Genomic DNA, 24,721 nt, shown 5'->3' on the forward strand with positions numbered 1-24,721 from the left:
ATTCAGTTGTTAACTCTTCAAATGTTGCCTCTTTATAACTCCATCCATTTTTTAGGACCTACCGATTAGTTACATGTTGGAGCTTCTCAGTATTGCCTACAGGTCTCTTAACTGTTTATTTATTTATATTTATATATTTTTTTTATTTGAGAGAGAGACCGTGAGTGGGGGAGAGGGGCAGAGGGAGAGAGAGAGTATCCCAAGCAAGCTCCATGCTCAGGATGGAGCCCAATATGGGGCTCCATCTCACAACTCCGGGATTATGACCTGAACTGAAATCAAGAATTGATGGGGCTGATTGGGCCGCCCAGGCGCCCCTTAACTGTTGTTTTTTAAACTAAGTTTGTTGATACATAATTCACCTGTAAAATGCACCCTTTTAATAAATATACAATACAATTCAATGGTTTTTAATATATTTACAGAGTTGTGTACCATCACTACTATATAATTTTATGACATTTTTTTTCACCTCATTAAGAAATCCCATATATAAACTAGAAGTCACTCTCTATTTCCTACTACCTGGAAACCAGCCCCTAGAGACCAGCAATTTAATGGTTTCCCACTGCCCTGGGCCCGAGAAACCAGTAATTTCCTATTCTGGAAATTTCATATAAAAATGGAAATTTACAGTATTTTGCCTTTGTGATTGACTTCTTTCACATAACAGTGTTTTTTAGGTTCATCCATGTTGTAGCATGTATCTGCACTTCCTTTTATTTTATTACTGAATGATCTTTCATTGTAGGGATTACCACATTTTGTTTGTTTATCAGTGATGGACATTTGCATAATTGTGAATATTAAACAATTATGAAAAATGCTGCTATGATCATTCATGCACAAAACCTACACAAACATGTAGATATTTGTGTGACATATATTTTCAATACTCTTGGGTACATAGGAAAGGAATTACTGTATGATATGGTAATTCTGTTTAACTTATTGAGGAACTATCACATATTTTCCAAAGTGGCTGCAACATGCAATCGCACCAGCAATATTTAGAGGCTTCAGTTTCTGTATCTTCACCGACACTTGTTATTTTCTGTCTTTTTCATTTTAGCCAATCTAGGGGTATGAAGTAGTATCTCATTGTGGTCTTGATTTGCATTTCCCTGATGGCTAATGTTGTTGAGCATCTTTTTGTGTGTTTATGGTTCATTTGTATATCTTCTTTAGATACATTTCTATTAAAATTCTTTGTCCATTTTAAAACTGCATTATTCGTTTTTAACAAATTGAGTTTTAAGAGGTATATTTATATATATAATGCAATTTCTTTATTAGACAAATGCTTTGCAAGTATTTTCCTTCATTTCTGTTGTCTCTTCACTTTCTTGACAGTGTCTTTTGAGGCACAAAAATTTCACCTTTAGATAAAGTTCAATTTATCTATTTTTCTTCAATTGCTTGTGCTTTTGACTTTGATTGCCTTCACTTTTGACATCATATATAAGAAATCATTGCCTAATCCAAGGTCAAGAAGATTTACACCTATATTTTCTTCCAAGAGTTTTATAATTTTAGCTTTTTTTTTTTTTTTGGATTTTTGATCCATTTTGAGTTAATTCTGTGCATGGTATGAGGTAAAGGTCCAACTTCACTCTTCTGCATTTGGATATCTGGTTGTCCTAGCACTTTTTTGTTTTAAAGGCACCTGTTGTATTTAGGCACTCTTGTCAGGTATCCATCAACCACACAAGTAAAGGTTTGCTTCTCGATTCCCAATTTCATTTCATTGATATAGTATTCATTTCAATATCTAGTATTGGGGCACCTTGGTGGCTCAGTCAGTTAAGCATCCAACTTCGTGCTGACAGCTCAGAGCCTGGAGCCTGGTTGGGATTCTGTGTCCCTCCCTCTCTGCTCCTCCCCTGGTCGCTTTCTGTCTCTCTTTCTCTCAAAAATAAATAAACATTAAAAAAAAATATCTAGTATTAAGCCATTATCACGTTGCTTTGATTGCTGTAGCTTTGTAGTAAGTCTTAAAAAAAAATAAGTGTTAACTTTCCAGCTTTGTTCCTCTTTTTCAAGATTGTTTTGGCCATTTTGGGTCCCTTCCAAATTTCTGACAACAAGTTCTCCTTTCATGACTTACCTCTGTGAGGGCTTCTTAAAGATTTTTTATCTGAAATTATTTTCTTGAAGATTACCCAAAATATACTTTGGCCGAATTCAGTATTCCTCTCTCCTGTTATGTATTCCTCTTTTTTCCAGTTTTCTAGGAAGATCTTTTCCCTCTTCCTTTCCAATTAACAATCCTTTTCTGACCTTTTTTTCCCCTTACAATATTTCTTTTTCTTTTTTAGCTCATGAGTACACTTCATGTCCTAAGCACTCTGTTAATCTCTGGGAAAGAAAATTCTAATTAAACACAATCTTTATTCTCAAGTTGCTTATGATAAATACAATAAAATAAGAGGCACGTAAGTCTGTGCTAAATTCTCGGTCTTTCATAAAGGAGAAATCAACTTTTTGGTTTTGATTTTGATTTTGATAATATATTTTGGTTTAAGTTTTGGCAACTTGAAAGCAGTATTCAGTTTAAAAGAGAGTATTTATGTTAAAATAATTATAAGAGAAAAAAAGCAAGCATTGTCTATGTAGAGAAATTAAATGTAAATGAATAGCAATAAAGGAAAAACAAGCTCTAAAAATTAATGTAAGAATGACTATAATGTGAATAAATTAAATATGCTTTACTTCTTTTTATTTTTTATTTTTTTATTTTTTATTTGAGAGAGCGAGAGAGAGAGAGAGAGTGAGCAAGCATGAGTGAGGAAGAGGGGCAGAGGGAGAGAGAATCCCAAGCAGACTGACACGGGGCTCAATATCACAACCCTGGGATCATGACCTGAGCCGAAATCAAGATTTGGATGCTCAACCAACTGAGCCACTCAGGTGGCCTGGTTTACTTCTTTTTTAATTAACTTTTCACTCATTTATTCATTTTCCCAAAATAAATGTATTGAGTATTTTTTCCCAAAACAACAAATTCATCAATTCTCCAACACCCAGTGAGTCTCTGGCAATTTAATTCAATTCTGACACAGTGCAGATCCCACAGGTTAAGGGCTCACTCCCACAAGACTGCCGCCTGCTTCCAGTGCCAGCTGCAAATGGGGTCCCTAGGCTACCCACATTTCTGCCTGGCCAACTATAAATCATGGGTTCCCATGACCCCCTCCCTGAGGGCTTAATCGAACTCAAGAAAGTGTTCTACTTACTGTCACAGTTTATAATAAAGGATACAGATGGACAGGCACAATAAGAAGTATATTATAGGGTGATGTCTAGAAAGGTCCTGAGCACAGGATCTTCTGTCTCCATGGAGTTAGTATATATGATGCTTTTGGCATATGGATCTGTTCACTAACTTGTAAGCTCCCTAACTCCTATCATTTAGGGGTTTTTATGAAGGTTACATAGGTATCGTTGATTGGCCCATTGTTGACGAATTCAATCTCAAGTCCCTCACCTGTCTTCGGAGGTAGTGGAGCTGGAAGTTCTAACCCTCTAATTGAATGGTTGGTTTTTCTCTGGTGACTGACCCCCATCCTGAAGTTATCTACCTACCTTCCCCATGAGTCCACTCACCAACGTATAGATGTAGTAAATTTAAATTCCAGAACTTTTTGGATCTCTGTGTCAGGAACCAGAGATAGAGACTAAATATTTATTTTTTATTATACTACAAGTATCTGTTATATATTAGATTATTTTTTATTGTACTACAAGTATCTGTTATATATTAGACATAACCATTACTTTTATGAAACTTGGAGTCTAGTGAAAGGAAACAGATTAATAAAAAGAAGATCCTAACAATAGGAATAAGTTAGTGATAAAGATATGCACAGCATCTGATGGGGTGTTAAGATCACCACATTTATCTACAGGGTGTAGGGAGTGCTGGAAGTTGGCACTGGGGTCAGAGGAGAGATGGCAGAAGTTAGGAGAAGTTGCTCTTTTCTAGACAAAAGGAGAGAAGACAGAGAAAGGGTAAAAAGTGTCTGGGGGCTAAAAATGACAGGAAAATATCATTTAATGGGAATCACTTTTTCCTCAGGATGATATATTGGAGAGACTTTCAAATTGAGTATTACTCAGCTTTTTTATCTATTGCCCTCTTCTACAGTGAAATCATATTTAAATACTGGAATGAGGGGTGACTAGGTGGCTTAATTGGTTGAGCAACCAACTCTTGATTTCAGCTTGTGTCATGATCTCACGATCTGTGGGATTGAGCCCTGTGTCAGGCTCTGCACTGGCAGCGTGGAGCCTGCTTGGGATTCTCTCTCTCCCTCTCTCTCTCTCTGCCCCTCCCTCTCTCTCTCTCTTAAAATAAAAACTTAAAAAAAACCTCAAGTGTCCTTTAAAAAAATTTTTAAAAAGTAAAATACTGGAATCAAATTGTCCATATTCTAAAGTGAAATTGATTTCTAAGTAAGAACATTCTAAGTTTTTTTTTCTTGTTTCAATGTTTATTTATTTTTGACAGAGCACAAGCTGTGGAGGTACAGAGAGAGGGGGGAACAGAGGATCCAAAGCAGGCTCTGTGCTGACAGCAGTGAGCCCGATGTGGGACTAGAACTCATGAACCGTGAGATCATGACCTGAGCCAAAGTTGGATGCTCAACTGAGTCACACAGGTGACCCAGAACATTTTAAGTTTTAAAGTTTCAACTAAAGATCAGAATCTTTATTCTCTACATTCTGGTATTGTATATCAGAGGAAGTTAAAGCACAGATAAAATATACAACTTAGTTTAGTAGACATGCATTGAAAACCTATGTATCAGACACTCCACAAGGCTTACCGTTGTATTATGGACCTTCTTTTTTTAAGATTTTATTTTACTTTATTTTTTAAAGTAATCACTACACCCAACACAGGGCTTGAACTTATTTACAACCTGGAGATCAAGAGCTGCATGCTCTACTGACTGAGCCAGCCAGGCACCCCTGTCATGGAACATTTTTGTATCTTAATGAACTGACCTGCTTTCTTTGGATTAAGTTAAAGCACAAAAAAAGATAATCTCCCAGGTGAATTAATTGCTGAAAATGGTGAAATTTTAATTCATATACATTTTTGAAATACAGTGACTATAAAGCAATTAGAAAAGTGAAGTCATTTTTAACATATGGAGTCAAAAATATTTTTATCATGAGAAATGTAAGCATCTTTTTTATATATTTTTGTTTTAAAAAATTCTAAATCTACCAACTTAAAAAAATGCAAACATTTGCATCTTTTCATACTATTTCTGCTTAATATTAGAAAACTTGCTGATCAAGTGGGTAATTACAGAACTTCAGCATTAAACCTGTTTTCATGTAATGAAACTTCTTTACCTATTTTAAGTATATGATAAGAAAAGGAAGAACACAGTCTGCACATTTTGTAGTATGTTGGTTATTCTTTGGGTTGCTGTAAAAACAATCATTGTTTAATCTTGAATAGTTCACTTCTCAATATTTTTTAGAAACTGAAGGCAGCTGTTCCCTTTGAAATATTCCAATTTTTATGTTTGTTTAATTCATTAGCAGTTTGAGAATTAGAATCATTTTTTAAATTTAAAGCTTTATGCATTGTTTTGAGAACAAGGCTGGGTGACATTAATGCTGTGTATCATTGATAATATCACACATAGAGATTGAAATTATAAGTCAGGACATAATTGGTTATGGAATAGATCACATACCTTAATTGTTGCTTGATAAATGCTGCCTGTGCATCACTGTATAGAACAGAGATCATGCCAAGTAATGTTAGGGGGTAGGTCACGAAAATCCTATAAGGAAAAAAATAGTAAATGGAATAATAAAATTCATTTACTATGGCAGTAGTGAATTACAATTATATCTAATAGAACTTAGATATTGAAGTGGTGAAACTTATTAGGAGTGCTCATGTTCTTGCCCTCTTCCCCCAGCAAAGGCAGTATTATATTTGTTTCAAATTCCATCCATAAGAATCGCATTCTTAAGAAACTCAGAAGTGTTCTTTTCACCATCCTTCTTACCATAAATTTAAGCTTGTGATTGCATTTGGTTAACTAGCTTGATGGTCAGTATCTTCCATTCCTAGAACTTTAAAGAAAAGTGTTGCCTATTCAGACCAGAGTAATCCAGACACTGGAATAAAATCTTTGGTCACTGAAAGAGTCAAACTAGCATTGCCTTTAAAGCTACAAATAAGAGCTATTAACTTTTTTTTTTTTTTTAAACTTCTAAGTCTGCATGGAGAACTCAGTGAGCATGCAAATATTATATGCTTTACTTTTTCAAGCTGTAATCTATTTATTTGTTAGTTTCTTTTGAAATGTTTCAAGCTGTCTTAATATCCATCTTTTTTTTCTAATTATTTGACAGTTGCCAGTTTTTGTTGAAATGTTAAAACAATATGCCTCTTTATGGATACCAACTGTTCATTAACTAGGCAATACATTTGGTATTGAGGAGGAAGAAAATACACAAGCAGTGCAAAGATTTGTGTTGATATTAGTAACTATTATACAGTAGTTCCATGTAATATGGAGATGTGTTTTCTGCCTCAAAGTAGTTTTTTTAAATGTTTATTTATTTATTTTTGAGAAACAGAGAGCAAGTGAACAGGGGAGGGGCAGAGAGAGAGGGAGAGAGAATCCCAAGCAGGCTCCATGCTGTCAGCACAGAGCCCGATGTGGGGCTCGAACCCTCGAGCTGTGAGATCATGACCTAGCTGAAATCAAGAGTCGGACACTTAACCAACTGAGCCATCCAGGTGCCCCTGTCCTAAAGTAGTTTTGATCTTCTATCTTCATTTGCACATATTATAATTTATTTTTTCACTCCTAATCTGACAACTGGTAATAGATGAAAATCCTTAAAAATTCATTGTGAACAAAACTTTACAACAAAATGATAAGTAAGCCAATTAAGGAATAGGCAAAGGATTCGAACATTTCTCCAAGAAGATATACAAATGGCAATAAGCACGTGACAAAGTGCTCAACATCATTAGCCACCAGGAAATGCAAATTAAAGCTCTAATGAGATAATACTTCATATCTACTAAGATGACTATAAAAAATAATGGAAAATAACAAGGGTTGGCAAAGATGTGAAAAATTAAAAATCTCATGTACTGCTTGTGGGAATGTAAAATGCTACAGCTGTTTTGGTAAACAGTTTGGCAGTTAATAGGTTAAATATAGTCACCATATCACCCAAAATTTCTGTTCCTAGGTATTTATCTAAGAAAACTGACACTTTTTGTACACACAAAAATTGGTATATGAATGTTCATAGCATTATTTATAAGAGCATAAAGGTAGATACAACCTAAATTCCTATTAACCAATGAATGGATAAACAAAATGCACATACAATTGACTATTATTAATACGTATAAGAGAATGAAGTACCAATACATGCTATAGTATGGATGAGCCTTGGAAACAGTATGATAAGTGAAAGAAGCCACACAGTAGAGGTCAGATATTATATGATTCCACTTATGTGAAAATGTCCAGAATAGACAAATTCATAGAGACAGAAAGTAGATTAGCGGTTGCCAGGGCCTGAGAAGGAGAGTGGGGAGGAGAATGGGCAATGACTGCTTAATTGGTATGGTGTTTCTCTGTGGGATGATGAAAATGTTCTGGAATTCAATAGTAGTTGTACAACATTGTGAATCTATTAACGCCACTGAGTTATATACTTTAAAATGGTGAATTTTATGTTATGTGAATTTTATCTCAAGTTTAAAAATTAATTGTGATTTCTAACAATATATTTTGGGGAGGAATATCTGTAATAGGTAGAATACTGCTCTGGATATTCCATATCTTATCCTTGAACTACAGTTGTGTGTGACATACTTGAACCCTGTTTAGCTGCTGAAAGACTCTTAAGTACTATGCCATTGGCCAGTCTGGGAGGAATGTTAAAGAAATCCTTGTTCAAAAATGATTAGTTATTGCTGGAATATTTTTGACAACTCAATAGAATGACTTTTCTTAGGTCTCAGTAACAAAAAGAGCTTTCTTCAAGAAAATGATTTAATTTTATGAGTACTATGAATAATATAAATCAATAAAAGCTGCCTATGACAGTCATTTCTTCTTTGCATTTGGCTATCAGGAAACTGAAACCCCTATCTTTGGTTGCCCCTTCTCCCTACCATAACTAAGAGTACAGGGCTTTGTGGCATGCATTTTTGAAACTAACTTTGTTTTTGGCCTAATGTTATTTTTCTCTCACTCAATTTCTTATTTTTATTTTGTTTATTATGTACGTAAGTGTATTATCTCAGATCTTATGTTTTAACAGGACAGAATATAAAAATAAGAAGGAATAATAAATCTTACAATTGGAGGGAAAAAAGCTTAAAATGCAAATGTGTTTGAATAACATCTTAATTTACACTAATATGTCCTCGATGGTCTTTATAACTGTCGAATTCTTTTCATTTTAAGTTTTTATTTAAATTCCAGTTAACATGCAGTGTAACATTAGTTTCAGGTGTGCTAGATAGTGATTCAGCACTTCTGTACAACAGCCGGTGCTCATCACAGCCAGTGCATGCTTTCATCCCCATCACCTGTTACAACTATCTAATTCTTAACTTTTCTAAGGAGGCAAGGGAACATTGCAGAAAATAATTAATGAGCAGAGAGAGGGGAACTCTGGAAATGATGAAGATTTGTGTCAATGATTGATATGAGTATTGCTTTCTGTTTTGAGTAGAGTGGTGAGTTACAGAAGAGGGTGCTGGAAGTCCAAAAGTGGAAATGGGTCAATACAGAGAAGGAAAAAGGGAAAGTACAATGGAGATGTTTTTAAAAATTGCTGGCTTTACTCTTTATCTAATGTTGATCCTATTTAAGCCCCACTGTGCATAATCAAATAAAAGCTGTGTATGGCATTATTTTTATACTGTGCAGCTGCATGTGTATAGCTTAGAAGGACATTGCTGTCACATCATAAAATGATCAACATTGCTTTGCATAATCTTTTTAGCATGACAGCCTCTATTATAAAATAATACTGTTTCTAAGGGATTTTTAATTTAATTATGTATATACTATATTCCCCTCTGATTTTCAATATAGTTTCCATATAATCCTTAGATTAGTTACATGTTGTATATTTATTATCTTTGCATTTCTAGCGGCAAAGGACAGATTTATGCATTTATTTGATGCTTAGTAATCATTGATTTTGCTTCTGTAATTTTCCCTATCATCATTCATTTTTTTCCTCATCTCATCAGCATATGTACATGCTGTACTGTTCCCTCATTTTAATACAAAAGCATTTCAAGATCCCACATCCCTCTTTAGCTATAGTACTATTTCTGTAGAGTCCTTTATAGCAAAACTCCTTCAGAGTTGTCCGTATATGCCACTTGTATGGCCTCGTCACACTTTCTTTGCTTTACTTGTTTTATTTATGCTTTTGTCTTCATCATTCGACTGACAGCAGTCTTGTCATGGGCACCAATGAATTTACCTCACTAAATCCCATGGTCATTTGTCAGCCCTCAGATTAAGTGTTGTCCAGCACCATTTGTCACAGTTCATTGTGTCGTCTCTCCTGAAACTTTTCACTTGCGTACTTAACTTTGCCAAAACCAAATTCTTGGTTTCTTAATACTGTCACTAACAACACCACCAAACCTATTCCTACCCTAGTGTCCTCCTCCTCAGTGTTTGGCAGCATTGTTCACCCAATTGATCTGACCAAAACCTTGGAGTCATCCTTGACTGTTATGATGCTTTTTTTCTTAGTCCATCAGCGACAAATATCCAACTACTTCTACCATTGACATGGCTACCATGATTGTCATCTCATTTCCACCTGAATTGCTACAGTTGTTCTCTAAATTGATCTCTGTGTTTTGATTAATCTCTTCCTCTCCTATCTCCAAGATTATTCTGTATAGAGTAATTAGGGTGTCTTTGCTTGTTTTAATCAGATCACTCCCTTAGTGAAAGCATCCCATGTGGCTTTCAGAACACCTGAAATAATATTCAAACTATTGCTGTTGCTTTTCCGGCCCTCTGTGATCTGTGCCTAACTCTCTTACCACTGACTTATAACTTACTGTGCACTAGCACTGTGCCTTCTTGTCATTTAAAAAAAAATTTTTTTTAACATTTATTCATTTTTGAAAGACAGAGACAGAGTTCAAATGGGGAAGGGGCAGAGAGAGAGGGAGACACAGAATTTGAAGCAGGCTCCAAGCAGTCAGCAAGGATCCCGACGCGGGGCTCGAACTCACAGACCGCAAGATCATGACCTGAGCCGAAGTCGGCCTCCCAACCGACTGAGCCACCCAGGCGCCCCTCATTTTTTAAAAACACCTAAGCCTTTCCGCTTTAGGACCCTTGCACTTGCTATTGTCTCTACCTGAAGTGTTTCTTCTTACTGCATTCTGGTGTCTGGGCAGTAATCTTCTCTGAGAGGCCTTCCTTGCCACCACTCCATCTCTTTACCCTCCATTGTAGTACTTGTCACTCTGAGAAAGGATAAAATTTGTCTTTTTTGTTGTTTTGTAGGCCTTTACTATTTCTGCATAAGTTCTGTGAAGACAGAGATTTTGTATTTTTCACTGCCATATTTCCAGCACAGAGAAAACACTCAATAGTTAATGAACAAGTGAATTGCTGATTTGATTAATGTTTTAATGTGTGTATTAGTGAAAGAAAAATTTTAAGATTGGTTTATGATTTATATAAGATTTCCACTTGTTAATTTTTTATTATTGTGGCAAAATATACATAACATTAAATTTAAGGTTTTAACTACTTTTAAATATACAGTTCAGTGGCCTTAAGTACATTTACATTGTTGTGCAGTCATCACCACCATACATCATTCATCTTCCAAAATTAAAACTGTGTACCCATTAAACAATAACTTCCCATTTGCCCCTCCCCTAGCCCCTGGCAAATCACCATTCTACTTTCTGTTTTATGAATTTGACTATTCAGTGTACCTCTCATATATTGTCTTGTTGTGATTGGCTATCTTAGTCCTGTTTGGATTACTGTAACAAAGTACTATAGACTGGGTGGCTTATAAACAATAGAAATTTGTTTCTCACAATTTTGGAGGCTGAGAAGTCCCAAGATCAAGGTGTGGACAGCTTCAGTATGTGGTTAGGGCCTGCTTCCTGGTTCATAGATGGCTATCTTTTTCTATAATTTCACATGGTGGAAGAAACAAGGAAGTTCTATGGGTTCTCTTCTATAAGGACACTAATTCCATTCAGGAGGGGTCTGCTCTCATGACCCAATCACCACCCCCCCCCTCCCAAAATCCCCACCTTCAAATGCCATCACATTGGGGGTTAGATTTCAACAAATGAATTAGGGGACAGGGGATGGACACAACCCTTAAAATAAGTCGATAAGCATTGCCTTATTTCATTTAGCATAGTGTCTTTAAGATTCATTCAGACTGTGGCTGTTAAATGTTTGTAAGTTGCATTTTTTCATTAAGTACATGCAGTTAGATATATCAGTGCCTTATCCATGTCTTTCATCTGTGTATGTCTAAAAATTTTATAAGCATAATTAACTAAACTTCACAACCTTGGTGTAAAGTAGATAATTATGCTGTGGCAAACTAAAGTTGTGAGATTGCCCAAGATATATAATAAATATATGCCAAAATTCTAAATGAAGATGAAGGTTATGTAATGTATTGTTGAAAGCAGCAGACCAGATTTCTTGTTAATGATCAAATCATTCAAGGTTTCTAAGAAAAAATAGCAGTAATAATTAAACTCCCTTAACATTCATGGCAAAGTTTTAACAGAAAGAGGAAAATATATGCTATCTGAAACCTAGTTTTTGTTATTAGTAATAGCATGTTTAGTTATTGGATCTAATTTTTTTAAATTTATTTATTTTGAGAGAGAGAGTATGGGGCGGTGGGGCGGGGGGGGTGTGCGGGCAGAGAGTGAGGGACGGAGAGAGAATCCCAAGCAGGCTTCGCATAGTCAGTGCAGAACCTGATGTGGGGCCCAAACTCATGAACCATGAAACCAGAACCTGAGCCGAAATCAAGTCAGATGCTTAACTGACTCAGCCACCTGGGCACCCCAAACTTATTTTTTTTAACTTGTTACATTGCTAACTGCCTCACCAGTCTTCATAGTCTGAATTGGATATTTGAAGGTTTGGATGGGAATAGTTTCATTTCAGTCTTTTAGCTATGGAACATGAAACCCTTAAAAAAAAAAAAGCTGTGAACTTAGGTGCTTGTCTTAATTATTGGCTTGTTCAAGTGAGATGTTTCTGTTTTGCTTTTTTTAAAGGCAATCTTGTAAGTGGCAAATTTTCGATTGGCATTTGTTGAGAGGACTAAGATGCACTCTGATTTTGATAAAAAGTAAAATCTCCCCGGGGCGCCTGGGTGGCTCAGTCGGTTGGGCGTCTCTGACTGTGGCTCAAGTCATGATCTCACAGTCCCTGAGTTTGAGCCCCACGTTGGGCTCTGTGCTGACAGCTCGGAGCCTGGAGCCTGCTTCAGATTCTGTGTCTCCCTCTCTCTCTGCCCCTCCCCTGCTCATGCTCTGTCACTCTCTGTCTCAAAAAATAAATAAAAAACATTAAAAAAAAGTAAAATTTCCCCATAATTATATTCAGATAACATGTTTTAATTTAGTTAATAGTAATTCCTAAAAGCTTTGTCTCTTTGTGTTGCTACAATTTGAGTTGAATTTCCTAAAGAATTTAGAGATATAAAAGTACAGCCAAAACAGCATATAATTTTTCTCAAATGAAGCTCTTCTTTATGTTACTTCCCCCAAGTGATTAGTTCATTTTTGGATATTGTGTATATATTAACCTCAAGAATGTTTCAATACCGACTAGCAGTCTACCACTTTCTTCCTCTGCTGGGTGACCATTTATGGCTCTAAAGCAGAAACCTATGAACCAGTGAGTAAAGATTTTGAGAAGTGCTAATTAGTGTTGAAAGAGTGGGGTGGTAAAGTTGGGGAAACCATGCAGCTTACATATACTTACATTTTTAAAAGATTTCACCAAGTCTAACAGCCGGTTGTGCTTCATTTGCCTGGTTTTTATTATCAACAGAATTACGAAGTTACCATCTGAGCTGTAGGGAAACTTCATGTAATCGGGCTTATGTTAGTTGTTTAAAAATTTTGTGAGTTGACTGAATTAAAACTTTTCTAGAGAAGTTTCAATCATACATAACAATAAGGACAAACATTTCAAATAAAGTAATTCGTTTTGAGGGGGTGATAGGGTTTTGTGTGTGTGTGTGTGTGTGTGTGTGTGTGTGTGTGTTTTGCAGTAAGGAAGGTGAAATTATTGATACATTTTAGTAACTTATGGAAATGTAAATTTGTTTTATAAGAAATGTGAAATCATTGACCATACAAGAAGTGCTTTTTAAATGACCTTTGTTTTATTTGGTTTTATCTCAAGTAGTAGTACTGACAATGAGTTGTTTAATTGAAGAGAGTAGTGACTTGGAGAGGGTGACGAAAATTTAGAATCCTGGTAATTCATTTTTAAGGCTTTAAAAGATTACATATGTTTTTTTGTTTTTGCTTTTGGTTTTGTTTAGCATTTAAAGAAGCTCTCTTAAGGGAAATCTCACTTCGGCTCTACGTTGTATATGACAAAGTGAGAGGTTTTAAACTGAAAAACTGTAATTTGCTTTATTCCTAGCCTTCATCACTTTCTAACTTTCTGAGTTTCTCTGGTGTAGATAGGGGCCTTCTGGTTCTTTCTAACAGCAGGGATTGAAATAATCAACAGCAGGTATTGAATTAGAGGTCTACTTAACCTACCAGAAAGCCTGATGAGATCTCCAAAGCCAAACAGTGCCAGCATATAGAACCTAGGCATTAATAATCTTGCTTTTATTGATCAAAAAATTATAAACATTCGGGGCATCTGGGTGGCTCAGTCGGTTAAGCATCTGACTTTGGATCAGGTCATGATTAACGCGGTTCATGAGTTTGAGCCCTGCATCAGGCTCTGTGTTGACAGCTCAGAACCTGGAGACTGCTTGGATTTCTGTGTCTCCCTCTCTCTCTGATCCTCCCCCACTCATGCTCTGTCTCTCTTCCAAACTAATTAAAAAAATTACAAGTCAAAATAAAAACTGATGACTTTGAATTGGGTGAACCTGTAGGACTCTTTCTTTCAGTTCTGTAAGTTGTGTGAACACTTTATTTCAGGGAGTCTGTCAGTTGTCAGTTTTAAGGATAGGAAGTTCCATCATTTTTACTAATTCCAGTGTATTTTAGCATGCATTAATGTGCAGTTGCAGAATAATTACAGCTACTGCCTTCATATTCTCTGTGAACAGCAAGGAAAGAAGCACATCAGGTATTTTACTGCCTGTCCTGCTTAGACGCAGTTGAAACCGAGGACAGGAGGCATTCAGTGAGTACGATGCACCAAAAATACTGCTTGGGATTGGAATCCATATTTATTCACGCTGCCTGTTTTCCTTTCTTTTTCTACCTTGGATTTAGAAATCAGGAAAACAACTTTTAGCCCGGATACCAGTGTTTGCACAGATCAGGAAATTATTTCTATCACTTTATTTGCATGTAAAGTAAAAGTAAATATCTAAATTGATCAGTGCCTATCCAACTTGAGAAAGCTGCTTAACGAAGTTTATATTAATGTTATATAATATCTATTTTTTTTAACTTTATTTTTTAATTTATTTTGAGAGAGACAGAGACAGGGTGGGCAGAGAGAGGGGGAGAGAGAGAATTCCAAGTAGGCTCCAAACTGTCAGCATAGAGCCTGATGAGGGGCTTGAACTCATGAACTGTGAGATCATGACCTGAGCCGAAACAAAGAGTCAAATGCTTAGTCGACTGAGCCACCCAGGTACCCCTAATGTCTTCTATTTCTATACTCACTTTAGACTAGATAGCAGGCTTTTTTCATATACATTATATTACATGCTCAGTAAAAACTTTTTTTAAAAGTATGTTTATTTATTTTTGAGAGAGAGAGTGAGTGAGTATTTGAGTTGGGGAAGGGCAAGAGAGAGGAAGAGAGAGTATCCCAAGCAGGCTCTACATTGTCAGCTCAGAGCCCGATGCAGGGCTCAAACTCACAAACTGAGATTGTGACCTGAGCCAAAATCAAGAGTTGGACTCTTAACTAACTGAGCCACTCAGGTGCCCCTACATGCTTAGTTAAAACTTTTATCTTGCTATTAAGGCTTGCTCATTGTTTTTCTTAAAATAATAAACGAAAACAGTTGATAGCAAAAGAGGTTTGTAAGGATCAAGGCTATCAAAGTTGTTAATAAAATAAATTTCTTTTTTTCCCTATCTTCTGTTGAGGTTTTAGTTATAATAGTACATGTTCTACCCAGCTGAACAAAGTAAAGTAAATTGAAACTTTTAAATAGCAGGCAATATCAGTGCAATCTGAAAATGTTTAGAATACAGTTCTCCAAAACCCAAGACTGTTTCCTTGTATAAGCCCTATGATACATTAAGGATGGTAAAATAAATCTTTCTTTTTTCTCCCCACCAAACATAAACTTGAAAGATACTCAAAGATAAAATAGTTCCCCTCCAAATATGGAGCAATTTTTCTGAAATGAACATACCCTATACAACACAGTTGAGGGTTTTTTTTTTCATTTCTTTTTATTTTTTTAAATTTTTTTATGTGTATTTATTTTTGAGAGAGAGGGAGAGACAGAGCGTGAGCAGGGGAGGGGCAGAGAGAGAGGGAGACACAGAATCTGAAGCAGACTCCAGGCTCTGAGCTCAGGCTCCCCTTTTTCCATTTCTAAAAACTAGAGAAAAACATTTTCAAATATTTAGAAGAATCACTTACAGTTCAGTCTTGATATGGTGCTCTAATATGGTAGCTGCTATCTACCAGTGGTTATTTAAATCTAAATTAAAAATAATTAAAATTAATTAAAATTTAAAAGTCAGTTGCTTAGTCATAGTAACAATATTACAAGTGCTCAATAGTCACATTTGGCTGTGGCTAGGTATTGGACAGCACAGATACTGAACATTCCCATCATTGCAGAAAGTTCCATTGCACAGCACTGGATAAAGTATTCCATTGGTGGTGATGACATTTTTACCAGTTTCCTCAGTAGTTTCCTCGTATTTACAAGTATTTTGTCCTTACCTTCTAAAAAAAGGTATTAGGGGCGCCTGGGTGGCGCAGTCGGTTAAGTGTCCGACTTCAGCCAGGTCACGATCTTGCGGTCTGTGAGTTCGAGCCCCGCGTCAGGCTCTGGGCTGATGGCTCAGAGCCTGGAGCCTGTTTCCGATTCTGTGTCTCCCTCTCTCTCTGCCCCTCCCCTGTTCATGCTCTGTCTCTCTCTGTCCCAAAAATAAACATTGAAAAAAAAAAAAGGTATTATTATCAAAGCCTGTGGATTTTTTTTTTTTTACTTATCAAATAATTTCCCTAATTAAAATAATGGTCAGGATTTGAAATAGCTAGATGATGGTAGAAACATGTTTAGATTTTTAAAAAAGTTTTTGGTAAACCTTAAAAATACATGCCAAAAGATGTGTAGTTGTGAATCTTTAGAAAGAGAATGATAGAAGCAGGCTTTCCATGTGTGTAGTCTAAGACTGCCAAAACTGAAACGGCCTGCAAGTAGCATATGACTTGTGAGATTATTTTTCTTCTCTTGTTTTTTCTTTTTCTTTCCTTTTCTTTTCTTTTTTTTCTTTTTCTTTTCTTTTTTTTTTTTTTGAGAGAGAGCGCATGTGTGCACACAGGGGAGGGTCAGAGGGAGAAGGGAAGATGTGGGGCTCAGTCTCACAACCCTGAGATCATTACCTGAGCTGAAATCGAGTCAGATGCTGAACCAAGTGAGCCACTCAGGCTCCCCATGTGAAATTATTTTTCTTACGTAAATTTTAGAAATAATATTATAGGGGCACCTGAGGGGCTCAGTCGGTTAAGCGTCCGACTTCAGCTCAGGTCATGATCTCGCAGGCTGTGAGTTCGAGCCCCGCGTTGGGTCCTGTGCTGGCAATTCGGAGCCTGGAGCCTGCTTTGGATTCTGTGTCTCCCTCTCTCTCTGCCCCTCCCCCACTCATGCTCTGTCTCTCTCACTCTCAAAAATGAATAAATGTTAAAAAAAAAAGAAATATTTTTTATTGTATAACCACACCTTGAAAAGAGCATAGAACACAGCAAAAACATTAAATATTTAATGACTATTGTTTAAGTGAATTTTAGAGTTAAGCAGCATATATTCCTATCTTCAGTTTGAGTGAAGGGAGAAAAAGTAAGTATTGTATCCATTTATTCCTTTGAATCTTTTCAATACGCTGGGTGGGGATAGGAATCCTTACTTTGTGTATGTTGAGACTTTTGTGGTGCTGTCAGGTGAAGGTTAAGACTTGAGTGTGTTAAAATCAATTATATAAGAAAGACTGTGTTTTGGGGCAGAAGAAGAGGAAAAATAAAGACAGTTATATGCTAATTACTTGAAAAATGTTTATATAATTGTATATCTTGACTGATCCCACAGTTTAACACTGGCAGGTGTTTTCTGGGGGTAAATTTGGTTGAGATTTTCTCTGCATATTTACTGGAATGGTGACTTGTGGAGAAAAAGCACATAACCAATATATTAGTTGACTTATGTTTTCATAAAATTTAATATTACTTTTTATATATGAATATGCATTGAATATATTTCCTAGTTTCAAGATGATTTTAAAGAACTACCTTTCCTTGTAAAAGCCACTTAGGGTTTTTATGAGAAGCTTTAAGGTTTGTCTGATTTTATCTGGTGTTATTTTAATTTCATGTACTTTTTTTTTTTTGCATTTGCAAGTACCCAGTAAAATGTATATATTTTTTAAGACAATTTTTTTATGTTTATTTATTTTTGAGAGAGAGAGAGATAGAGATAGAGTACAAGTTGGGGAGGGACAGAAAGAGAGGGGAGACACAGAATTCAAAGTAGGCTCTAGCTCTGAGCTGTTAGCTCAGAGCCTGATGTGGAGCTTGAACCCACAAACCATGAGATTATGACCTGAGCTGAGGTTGGATGCTCAACAGACTGAGCCACCCAGGCGCCCTCACTAGTTCTTTATAGATAGTCTTAATTACCTTGTATTTTTTCCCCCAAGAAATAAAAAATAAAATGGAACATTTATCTTTTATTCAATCACAAATATTGTTTGAATGTAACCTTAAAAAAACTTTAATACCTTTTTGAATTACGGAGTTTTATAGAAAGTATAATTGCTTCTTTCATAAGACTTTTTGTGTTGACACATTATCATCACAAGACTGGCTTGTTTTTGGTTTTGTTTGTTTGTTTAAAGTGGGGCTTGGACTCAGGACCCTGAGATTAAGAGTCAGTTGCTCTACTGACTGAGCCAGCCAGGCTCCCCATAAGACTGCTTTTTATATTGATTTAAGTTGAGAACATAATGCTAGGAAGTAGCTCCTTGAAGGCAGGTCTTTGGATACAGAGGGTAATGTGTTTGTTGGCAGAATGGAATGGATGAAAGGTGTGAGATAAAAAAGAAACCAAGGGAAACTCAGTTCTGTGTGCTTGGACAAATCATGTATACTGTCTACCATCTATTTTCCATGAGTGTATAATAAAAAATATCTCTTTCCCACTACTTTGAAGGAATTGTTATGAGGATCTGATGAAATATTATATGAAGGCCCGTTACGAATATTAGAACACCATAACATTGTGTTATTTTTTAACATGAAACATTTAAAAGCTTGCCTGGGGCACCTGGGTGTCTCTGTCAGTTAAGCGTCCAACTTTGGCTCAGGTCATGATGTCACATTTTGTGAGTTCAAGCCCCGTGTCAGGCTCTGTGCTGACAGCTCAGAGCCTGGAGCCTGGTTTGGATGCTGTGTCTCCTTCTCTCTCTGCCCCTCCCCTGCTCTTTCTCTCTCTCTGTCTCTCTCAAAAATAAATAAACATTAAAAAAAACTAAAAGCTTACCTGAAACCATGCCTTACTAACTGAGAAATTTCTAAAAGCTTTGATTTTACAGAGATAAGAACTCTAAGCTATCTACAGTTCAGGAAATAGTTTCACTTGTAACTTCCTTGGGATTTATAGTGTATAGTTCTTTCCCAATGATATTTTCAGTCTTTACTAGTTTTGTCACTCTTCATAAGGATGAGCATAAAGCTCTTTCTCCTATTAATTGATAATAAACTGATCACATTCTAGCCATAAAATGAACTGCTAATCTGATCATAGAGAAAAAGTTATCTATAAACAGTACCACTCTTTTGCTTGTAGTATATTTAACACACTGTGATTCTCTTCTTAGTAAATATTTGAAAACAAATAAAACTAACCCAAATGTCCTATAGGGTATTACTAATACGTTACATTATGGTAACCCTGGGGTGTTGCTGATTATAAACAGAACATAATTTACCATGCTATAATAAATAATGACCTATAAAAAAACCGCAAGTGCTTCATGCTTTATTTGTGCCATGCCAATTGTACTTTCCCTGACAACTTTAGATTAATTTAAATATGACTTATGGCATCAAGGAAGACAAAAATACTAAACTAACATTTTAGTTTCTGAAATTACGTACTCAAATATGATTCAGCTGAATGCTATTTCTGTTTTCCTATTGCAGATTTCTCAACAGTGATGTCACAAGATTGACCACATTGATCACAGTAAGACTAAAACAATAATTAAGCTTTTAAGGATGTTTTGTTTTCTCCAGAATAACACTTGAGTTGGAAATTATTTATAATTTTAAATTATTATTCTTTCATTCAACAGCCAATTGAATGTTTACATTTTCAATGAACCACATCTCATGCTTGTAGTTATTTAAATACTTTTAAAATATTGCTTTAAATGATTTAAAAACATTTAAAATGAAAACTACTTTTAATTTATACCTGAAATGTGCTCACTTCGGCAGCACATATACTAATTTATACCTGAAATTATGTGCCTAATTATATTAATGTATTTCAGTGTGAATCATAATCTGAACATCATCTTTTAACATTTTTTTTACTAAAAAATAGCAGAACATTTAAGGTGACTCCACATTAGGAAAAAAATTACAAAAATAAAGTTACTTGAGACTGTAATCACAAGACTGTGAAAACAGCCTTGAAAGGATTCTTAGGCTTGCTTAAATTTTTCATTGATATTTGAATGATTTATAGAGAGTCTTCCAAATATGGAGAGTTGTTGAAAACAGATCTCATAAGTAACTGACACTTTTCCTCTTTAATTTTAAACTGTTAATTTCTACTATATATAAGGAAATATGTTTCTTAATGAAAAAACTTTATCCAAGGCCATGATCCACATTATTGTAAAATTCTAAATAGTAAAATCTGAATTACAGTAATGAGATTTTATAGTATTTTTGAAAAATTCTTTTAAATGACAGAGAAATAAATTTAGAGTAAATCATTTATACAGTCTGCTTCTTTAATCCTGTTCTAATTGTTCACTAATTATAGAAGCAATAATTATCAGAAATGTAAATTCATGTGTAATCTTTGTGTTTATGTTTTAGCACTTATTTTGAAAACTGGTTTATTTTTTAAGGTTAACATTTTTCAGAGGCCAGGGAGAATTTTATTGTATTTTTAAAGACTTTATCATCATCGAGTATACAGATGTTCAGATGTTTATGGAATGTTCATTTATTTTCCTAGGGGATCAAGTTAGCTATCTCTGATTTGTAGCTCTTTCCTTGTTTGTTTTTTCTTAATCAGAACTTTATTATCCTAACTGAATAGTTTACAACAAGATATTAACATATTTCTGTAGTAACCTTCTGTTTATATCTAGTACTTTACAATCAAGGAGATTAACATTAGAATCAGATGAAAAAGGTTTTCAATTTGAAAATGCTGACTTTCACTGTACATTTTTAGGGTAATATTAAGAGAGTATGTAATTGCAGCTGTTCTAAATTCAAGAATTTCAGGAAAAGAGGTACTATCCAATATTATCAAATACTAAATAAGTTAAAGACTAAGAAGTATTCATTTGAGATGTTCATAAGTGACTAATAAGAGGAACCCTTACTTTGTAATAATATCAGGACTTTGAGGCCTTCTCCAGCCCCTTGAGTCAAGAAAAGAGGGTAGATTTCAACACTGATTCAGGCTTAGGGGACTATGGACAGAGTAGTTCAAGTATTGACCATGGGGTAGAAATAAAGTGAGGCCGGGGAAGGGCTGATATGTTCAAAGAAAATGGAGAGGGTAAGGGACTAGTCAGAAGTAGATAAGCTGATGAAATCAGATGATAAAGTAATAGCTAAAAGAATAGAATATTGTGGTTAGGGAGGGGTATATTAGAGATTGTTTCAGAGTTGAAGCTGTAATGAGTTTTTATATATTGTATAGTATACATCTTTTATACTTTTTTCCCCAGAGAATTTCTGTTTTTCCCAATTTCTGTTTTTCCCATGTTGTAATTCACAGAAATGTCCAAATCTAATCTCCCATCTTCCTGGCCATCATCAATTCCCTTGAAGCCTATACATCTCAGTTTAATCTTACTAAAACACTGCTCTCTTTCATTTCTCTGCTTGAAGATGTTCAGTGACTTCCCTTTTCCTACAAGATCAACTCTAGATATTCTAACTTGGTATTTAAGCTCCCTCCTCAATTTGGCTCTAGCATATTTCCCAGCCAAATATCCTATTATTCAAGAAGAAGAATCCTACACTCTACCCTGTGTGGACTCTACTCCATGTTGAATATTCATTTTGGTTCCATACTTCCTTTTCCCCAGAATATTCCTTTTGTTTTTTTTATTTTATTTTTAAGTAATCGCTACACCCAACATGAGGCTTAAACTCACAACCCTGAGATCAGGAGTTGCATGCTCTACCAACTGAGCCAGCCAGGTGCCCCTCCCTAGAATATTCTTTTCCTTTCAGGCTTTTAATTTTTTCTGATGATTTCAAACTTCTCTTCTAATGCCCTGTCCACATGTAATCATGTGTTCGAGGCCTTCCCTAATCATCCTAATTGAAAGTGATTCTCTCTCCTTAGTAGTTTGGTAATGCTTAATTTTTTATTCCTATGTTACTGATGATATATATTCTCTTGTATTTTACATATTTTAATACATTTATTCCAGCTGTGCTCACTAAATGAGTATTCAGCAAATGTTTGCCGGTAATCAAAAATGCCTAAGAAAGAGCTAAGTTAAATCGTATCTTTAGTTTTCCTATATTAAAATAGAAATAAGTATATTAATGCATGGATATCCAAAATTGAACCACAGGAAGCAAGGTGGATGGGAAAGAATGTAGATTTTAGAACTAGAAGGAGTTCAAGTACTGATGCAACTGTATACTAGGTATGTGACCTTCAGCAAATCAGCCTCCTTGTGCCTCAGTGTCTTCACCTCTAAAATGTGTTACATTTAAAAGGATTACTATGCAAAATGTAAATATAATGTTCATTAACTTTCCTCCCTCTTAACTTTATATATGTCTTCTTGACATTTAGATAAAGGTGCATAAAATCAGCTGTAAAGATCAGGGATATACCCCAAACATCCGAATTTATCTTACATATTGTGGTCCTTTTTTTTTTTTTTTTTAAACTTTTTAAAGCTTATTCATTTATTTTGAGAGAGACAGAGAGAGTGCAAGCAGGGGAGGGGCAGAGAGAGAGGGAAAGAGAGAGAATCCCAAACAGGCTTGGCACTGCCATCGCAGAGCCCGATACAGGGCTCGAACCCACGAAACCATGAGATCGTGACCTGAGCCGAAACCCAAGAGTCAGATGCTCAACTGACTAAGCCACCCAGGTGCCCCAATATGGTGGTCCTTTTTATCTGTAAGTAAAAAAAAGTTTTTTAAATATTTATTTTAAGAGAGAGAGAGAGCGCACACAGGGGAGGGGCAGAGAGAGAAGGAGGCAGAGAATCCCAAGCAGGCTGTGCACTGTCAGGGCAGAGCCTGATGCAGGGCTCAAACTCATGAACCGTGAGATAATGACCTGAGCTGAAATCAAGAGCCCGAGGTGTAACCAACTGAGCCACCCAGGAGCTCCTTGTCTATAAATTTCAATAAATGAATTTCTACTTTCTATGTTATATATATTTATAACTTAATTGACGTATAAATTCCTGGGAGGAGGTTGATTAGATGTTTTGTTATGATGTGGTTTTATTCAGGGAAAGAGAGTCAGACCTTACAGGATACCAACATCTTAAAAGGCCAGAATGGCTTTGAGAATGGTTCAGATTGTGCTACATTCCCCTTATACACAGTTGAGAAAACCAAGGTTCACAGAATTTGAAGGGAGATAATATACGAAATGGTAAAGAACATGAACTGAGGTCAGAAAAACCTTTGTTTAAGTTTGCGCTCTGATACTTATATAGCTGTTGTGATCTTGAGACAATTACACACTCTTAAGATCTAGTTTTTTCCTCTCTAAAGCAGAGATAATATTTATATCTCTAGGACTGTTGTGAATATTAAGTGACATAATGCTTAGGAAACATAGCACAGAGGCTGATACGTATTAGATTCTTTTGACCCCTCATCATAGACATCACCTGTGAAGTTACTTTACCAGAGTCACCTAGTGTGACATCTTGGCCTAAACTTGCTTTTGCTTTCTTCCACCATACTTCTTTAGTGTTCTGTTTTGTGATCACCATTACTTGATTAAAAAATATCTGTAAGCAGCATTTATAGGAAGTAAGATAAAATAACTCATATATTTTTTTCTTCTTGTATCTTTCCAAATTCTCCCTCTTCTTTGGGAGTATTTATGCAATTTCACTTACATGCAGTTTTGTTCATATGTACTTTCACTAATACAGTGCCTTTATTTTGCTTTTCACTTCACGTTTTACTACATATTTTAATCTGTTACAAAGCAACTTTTAAAATAATTGAAATGGCCTTTTCTGTTTTTTATTAATATTCCTGTTTTTCCCTTGGTAATTTTATTATAAATATTCCTTAAATTTTATAGAGACAAATATCTACTAATAGAAATGTTTCATTTAAAAATTAAAATTTAGAAGGAATTATTACAGGGGCGCCTGGGTGGCGCAGTCGGTTAAGCGTCCGACTTCAGCCAGGTCACGATCTCGCGGTCCGTGAGTTCGAGCCCCGCGTCGGGCTCTGGGCTGATGGCTCAGAGCCTGGAGCCTGCTTCCGATTCTGTGTCTCCCTCTCTCTCTGCCCCTCCCCCGTTCATGCTCTGTCTCTCTCTGTCTCAAAAATAAATAAAACGTTAAAAAAAAATTAAAAAAAAAAAGAAGGAATTATTACATAATTTTTAGTGTACACACTGTTAGAAATATTGGTGGTAGATAGCAAATTTAAAATGTCAGATACCTATGACAGATAAGATAAAATGAAATACAGCAGTGATTGTTAGTTGTTCCCTAATGTTGATTCCCCTCCCCCTTTGCACTAATGTTTTCCCCAGAATATCAATACCTGGAATAAAAATATCTCCCAATTTCCCTTGCATCTTACTCATGTGACTAAGTCTTGGCTAGAGATAAGTAAACAGCAGTAATGTGTGCAACTTGCAAAAAATAGTCTTAAAGGAAGAGGTACATTCCCTCTTTTTCCCCCCTGTCCTCCTTGCTGGCTAAAATGTGGACATGATAATTGGAAGTGAGTGGAAACTATAAACTAAGAATAGGCAAAGCAAGGACGCCTGGTTGGCTCAGTCGGTTAAGCGT

General features: G+C 35.6%; 1 protein-coding gene across 1 annotated transcript in view; it reads left to right on the plus strand.

Annotated features, from left to right (window-relative positions):
* Positions 1–24,721, plus strand: part of BAZ2B (bromodomain adjacent to zinc finger domain 2B) — a 424,035-nt gene that overhangs the window by 168,222 nt on the left and 231,092 nt on the right. The window contains exon 4 of the mRNA XM_047870150.1: positions 19,647–19,689. The gene's annotated coding sequence lies outside the window, so the exon portion shown is untranslated. The remainder of the gene's footprint in view (positions 1–19,646; positions 19,690–24,721) is intronic.

Source organism: Prionailurus viverrinus, chromosome C1, assembly GCF_022837055.1.
Source record: "Prionailurus viverrinus isolate Anna chromosome C1, UM_Priviv_1.0, whole genome shotgun sequence".
NCBI lineage: Eukaryota > Metazoa > Chordata > Mammalia > Carnivora > Felidae > Prionailurus > Prionailurus viverrinus.